Source organism: Bidens hawaiensis, unplaced genomic scaffold (assembly GCF_021521415.1).
Source record: "Bidens hawaiensis isolate Kalapana, Puna unplaced genomic scaffold, B.hawaiensis_p1.1 tig00043759_1, whole genome shotgun sequence".
Taxonomy (NCBI): domain Eukaryota; kingdom Viridiplantae; phylum Streptophyta; class Magnoliopsida; order Asterales; family Asteraceae; genus Bidens; species Bidens hawaiensis.
In genome coordinates this window covers 109,823-115,943 of record NW_027497765.1, presented here as the reverse complement: position 1 = coordinate 115,943, position 6,121 = coordinate 109,823, and positions in this window count along the sequence as shown.

The following is a 6,121-nucleotide window of genomic DNA, read 5'->3' as shown; positions in this document are numbered from 1 at the left end:
AGTAGGATGCGCAAAGAAAAGGTACGGGGATAAGGTCGATCAAAAAAAAAAAAAAAAATCGTTTTCATTAAGGTTAAGCGTGCAATCCATGATTATAAAGTTTATTAAAATAGTTTCGCCATTAGCCAATTCAACAGAAGTTTTCCTTAAGTTAATGCGCGGTCGCGCGAGCTTCTGCTCAAACGCGCGGGAAATAAAACTTCTATCGGCACCAGTAACAAAAAGTATAGATGCATAATGCCCGTTTAAAAAAAAATGTACCATTAACTACGTCATTAATCGCTTGCGCTTGGTGCGCGGTTATATTAAAAGTTTGTCAGCGCGTCACTTGGTTCGAAATTTGGTTCACCGGATTCGCTTGCGTAATCTGTACTTGTAGCCTCGGGCACGCGTTCCGGAAATGACTGGGATCACCGCAGTTAAAGCACGATCTTGGTTGGGGATTCTGGTATGTTGGTTGTGGGTTCTGCGGGTAGGTTGGTGGTGTTTGCACCATTGGGTTGGCGGGAGGGACTCTACAGTACTCAGCAGAGTGACCAGCGCGGCCACATTGGTTACATTGCCTACACGAGGCTTGAGTTGGGTGATGAAATTTACAGGTTGGGCAGAAGGGCTGATTTCCTGTGTAGGGTTTCTTAGTTGGCGGGGTAGGGAGTGCAGGATTAGTTAAGGCATAGTTATGGACTACAGGGGGAGTTGGGTAGGTAGACAGTGGGTTAGGCGCGTATACTGGAGGTTGGTAAAGGGGTTGCTGGACAACGAGTGGGTTAGTAAGCGCGTAAGCTTGATGATTGGTTTTGCGCCTTCGTTTATGGTTTGAGGGTTCTGGCTTGGTTTCTGTTGGTTCTGGGTCAGTCTTGGTGGGTTTGGTCTTTTCAGTTCCCCGCAGGAACAGGGTTCCTGCTCTGACATGGTTGTCGCTGAGCACAGCGGCCAACTCGATGGCGTCAGAGAGGGTTACTGGGTTTCTCGCCCATACAGAATCTTGAATTTCCATGGGAAGACCCCCAAGAAATTTTTCGATGGCTCGGCGGGAAGGGGTAACAAGGTGAGGGACAAGCAAACTTAGTTCGTGGAAGCGCGTCGCGTACTCGCGCGCTTCGCCACTGTACTGCTTCAAGTTCCAGAATTCCTCCTCAAGGCGCTTGACTTCGTTGGGAGGGCAGAATTCTCGCGTCAGAAGTTCCTTGAATTCCTCCCAGAGCATGCTAGAAGCAACCTCTGCGCCACGCGCATGAGCTACTCCGTTCCACCAAGTAAGCGCTCTAGATTCCAGGACACTTGAGGCGTATAAGGTTCGTTGGTTTGGAGGGCAATGGGTATGGAGAAAAGTGTTTTCAATTTTCTCGAGCCACTGGAGCATTATGGTGGCTCCTTCAAGTCCTTTGAATTTCGGAGGGTTACCCGCATTAAAGGATTTAATATTGTAACCAGAGTGGTTATTGTTTTGGTTTAAGGCTTGGGCTATCGCGGCGGCCATTTCCTGGGAACGTTGCTGCCTACGTCTGCGCGCGGCTTCTCTCCTCTGATAACGAGCTGATAGTGGAGGCATTCTATAAAAGTTCTAGTTTTAGTTAATATCATGTTATGAGAAACCGTTTTAGCGCAAAGTATAACCTTGTTAAAGCTTGTTTCGCGAAGTTAGTTGCTAACAAAAGTTAAGGTAAAGTAAATGACTTTATATGCAGACTTAATAAAGGTAACAAATTCGAATCGAGAATCGACAATTCATGTATCACCATGACCTTCCGAATTCTCAATTTTTAAAAAAATATACGAGCAAACGGGTATTGGAGATTGACGATTCATGTATCACCATGACTTTTCAATCCTCAATATAAAATATACAAGTAAATAAGCATTGGAGATTGACAATTCATGTATCACCATGACTTTTCAATCTTCAACTTAAAAATATAAAGTAAATGGGAATTGAAAGTCAACTATTCATGTATCACCATGACTTCTCGGATTTTCAACTCCAACAAACGAACATAAATAAAAATCGAAAGATCGCGGAATAAAACATAAAATCATATACTGCGCAGGCGCGAGCATATTTATAAATAACGAGTAATTAACAATAAGCGCGCAAACACGAGATTTCTCTCATGCGCGAGAGGGGACTTAAGTTTTCTAGGTCGTTACGTCTAACCACCTATCCTAAAGTCAACGAGCTCTGATACCAATCTGTCACACCCCGACCAAAGGCGGATTATACATCGGGGCGCCACATATTGTTTCATTACCCGTGACACTATTGGGTGTCAATATTTATTAATACACATTTATCGCGCGCGCGCAGCGCAACACAAGATAACATAAATCAACAAAAATCATTATATTATAAAGCAAAGTATTCGATCAACATATACTTGTCTTGATACATTTTAATCTAGGTCCAAAATAAAAGAAAACTTCCTACGTGACCTCAAGCTCCAAAACAGCTACTGCAAACCTGAACATGTGTTAAAATAAACGTCAAACACTTGCGTGTTGGTGAGAAATCAAGTTTAATGCAATACGGTAAATCTGCGCGCAACACGTGTATGTCTAGAGTTTAGCAAGGGTGTAATCAGATTGTGATCAAGCCTAAGATAGATCATAGCTCATAGTTCAATCCGTGCTCCCAATTAAGCACAAAAACGAGAAAACATCAGTGCAAGTGTAAACAAAGAAAAACCGTAAACGATAGGTCTCCCGTGTTCATCCAATGGATCCATGAAAACTTCGGAATAGGCCGAACAAAGCGGTTAATGATACACACATACAAATAACAGCCAAGTAAACATCCTCAACACATGGGATACTGCGCGACTAAAGTTCATAAACAGTTTAAGACTCTAAGTTTGTATGAACACATGAACATCCCAAAACATTAAAAATAAAAAGGGATTAGGTACGAGATAACTCACATGATAAACGGTGCGATGAAGATAATTAAAGCAAGAACCAAACAAGCAAAGTTAACCTATAAATAAGATTATCGGTTTAACGATTGGTTTTAGTGTCTTGATTATAACTAACCATAGGTAATATGCATCGATTTACTTAAACAAATTATAAACATTTACTAACCGAGATCTGGGCAGAAAAGAAGAGAAAGAAAAACAGAGGCAAGGAGAGCTGGAGTTATGTTGACGGCTGCGCTGCGAGGATCTTCAGCAGGGAGAAGGAGAAGAGATTAAGTGTCTGTGTGTGAAATGTTAAAGAAAAATGGCTGGGTATAAATAGGCAAACCCTAGGGAACACAATCCCGGAAAAAGGGGAAAATATCTCACCAAATCTAAGCAAAAGATATGGCAGCAGGAAAAGGGGAAAAAGCTGTCAGGTTACTGTTCACAGCACATGGGATATGTCAGGCAAACACTGTTCAAGATAAGGAAAAGAAGATCTCAAAAGATATTGTCAGTCACCTTTTTCTGTCAACCAATAGGATTGACGCGCATGCTGCGCCGAAAGTAACTTTTCAGACACAAAGCAAGTTAGGTCAACAGCCCAAAAGATAAGATATCACCAAAGGTAAACGGCTGGATAAATCAAGATAAAAGACACAAGACTTAGCGCGAGAAAGCTGAGTGCGCGAGCGCGAAGGCACACACAGAAGGCTGACACAGACAAACCTTAGCGCGCTGCGGGAAGAACCACAAATCCTTAGCGCGTCGCGGAACGAACTGAAATCCTTAGCGCGTCGCGGGAAGAACATAAATCCTTAGCGCGTCGCGGGAAGAATTACAATTCTTAGCGCGCTGCGAGAAGAACTACAAATTTACAGCGTGTCGCGGGAGGATCTACAATTCTTAGCGCGTCGCGCGGAGAAGTATCATTCTTAGCGCGCCGCGGGAAGAACTATAGTTCCTAGCGCGTAGCGCAGGAACAGTCAATCTTCACGCAGGCTTCCTTGTAAGGAGTTTAGCGCGTGGAGCTGCGCAGACATCCTTAGGCGGGAAGAGCCAAAGGACAAGCAAGGAGTTAAGAGAAAAAGGGGTTCAAGGCTCAAGGGTTAAACAAAGGGGGGGGGGGGGGATGGCGACAAGAGAAAAGAAGGCGGGACGGCGGAAAGAAAAGAGAAGAAGAGGAAGGAGAGGCGGAAGAAACATTTTTAAAAATATATATATACATAAAGATTTATTAAAGGTTAGATTTATAAAGATTATAATTAATTTTTAAATCATAAAAAGAATCGGATCAGAAAACGGGTATCTGGGTCGGGTCGGATTCGGGCAGATGTTACACATTGCTCCTCGGTATACTTCCGTTGCTGGCTGAAGTGTTGGCTAAACTTCTGTTGGAAGTCTGCCCAGTCGTAGATGTGGTTGACCGGTAGACGATCAAACCAAGCTCTAGCAGCCCCAACAAGCGTCATTTGGAACATGTAGCACCACGTGGGTTCCGTCCAATTGCTGACGGTTGCCCCCGCTATGAACCTGTTCAAATGATCGTCTGGATCAGATATACCGTCATATGTGCCTATGTTGGGCATTTGTTTGGCACTCTTTGGGGCGATTGCTTCAGCAATGTCCCTTGCAAATTTGGACGTTCCTGCATTTGCAACGTTTGGTCTGAACGTTTTAGAGAAGTCTCGTGGACTTCCACCTGTGCTTTTTGGTTTGAAGGCTTGTCCAAAATGCCTTTTCGGTTGGGATTCCGTTTCCTTACGCTTCCCTTTTGCCCTATGGCAAGGGTTCGCGTCGGAGTCGGATTCCTCCGAGTCATCCTCCCAATACTCGAATTCGTCGGCCTGTTGCACGGAACGCAAGCGTTCGTCCAACTCAGCCTGGAATTCCTTTTGTCGTGCCTCCGCCCATGCCTTAACTTCATCGAGAGTCTGGCGGGGGAGTCTTCGTTTCTCAAACTGGGTATCGGTGGATCCCAGTAGGCGGTCATTTACTGCACTTGCCCCAGCTTTGGTAAGTGGGGTAGTGTTCGTAAAATTTACTTCACTTGCCCCGGCTTCGGTAGCCGGGGTAGTGTTCGTAAAAACTGTGTTGCCGGTGTTCATCCCAGTAGCTGGGGTTGTGGTTACCGGAATTTCTCTAACCATCTTTGTAGAAGTTTGAAAAAACTGGAGAAAAATAAAGTTCTAGCTTTATGCACGGATGGCGCCAATGAAGAAACACTAACAGAACCCCGGGCAGATTACTAGTAACCTGGGGGTTAGATAGCTGTTTCCCACGAGGGGTTAGACCCTTGGAAGATGGTTCTTCTGATAACCTGCAAAACAGACACCGTGAGCTCGTCACTGAGAAGGGGGGGTTCCTCCTTGTGACCACCCTCCGGCGTGAGAATCAGACTAGATTGCTCTTTAAATATAAAAGTATATTAAGAGATTGCTAGAGCAGATATCAGGTATATTATGATGATAATATGATAATGTAATGTGTCGATGATCATACCATTTGGGGTATTTATAGCCGAAGGTAGGTTTCCAAAGAGGTATGGCCGGCTGCAACAGTGTTCCTGTTCCACCAACAGTAGCCTACGCACGTGCCCTGCTGGTAGTTGGTGGGTAGGTAGCGGCTGATAGTGACCAGGCCTGCTGTATACTATTCCTGTTCCACCAACTGACGGCTACGCACGTGGTATGGCAGTAGTTGGTGAGTAGGCAGCGGCTAATAGTGATACAGTACAGGAGCATGCTGCTCGCCATACTGTATCAGTGAGCTGTCGTATCTCTGATCAGATCTTTCGCCCATACCTCGTCAGGTACAGTAAAAGATCCTTCAGTATACGGACTGGCTTATTTGGGCGGGAGTATTCCCCCTCCCGCCTCTGTGCGGGATTGCTCCCGGCTTGGCTCATTCCTTCAGGTGACACTGAATGATCGAGAGCTAAGTGCCTTGTGCGTGTAGCCATGCTGCGCGGGTGGCCTTCCCTCATGGCTTGTATCCGAGGCTGCGGGAACAGGCGGAGTCCTTCACCATGGGAGGCATTTCCTGCGGGAACAGCTTGCGTACTGCGCGTAAGGACGTCACGTCTCTGAGCATGGTTGGTCCTGCGGATCCAGTTGGTTTTTGCGCAGACGTCCCTGTTTAAGGTGAGTCTTGCGGGACCAAATGGGCTCTACTGGGACCTACCTCTTCAGTTAAGTTCTGGCTTCTAACTTCATAATCATGAACCG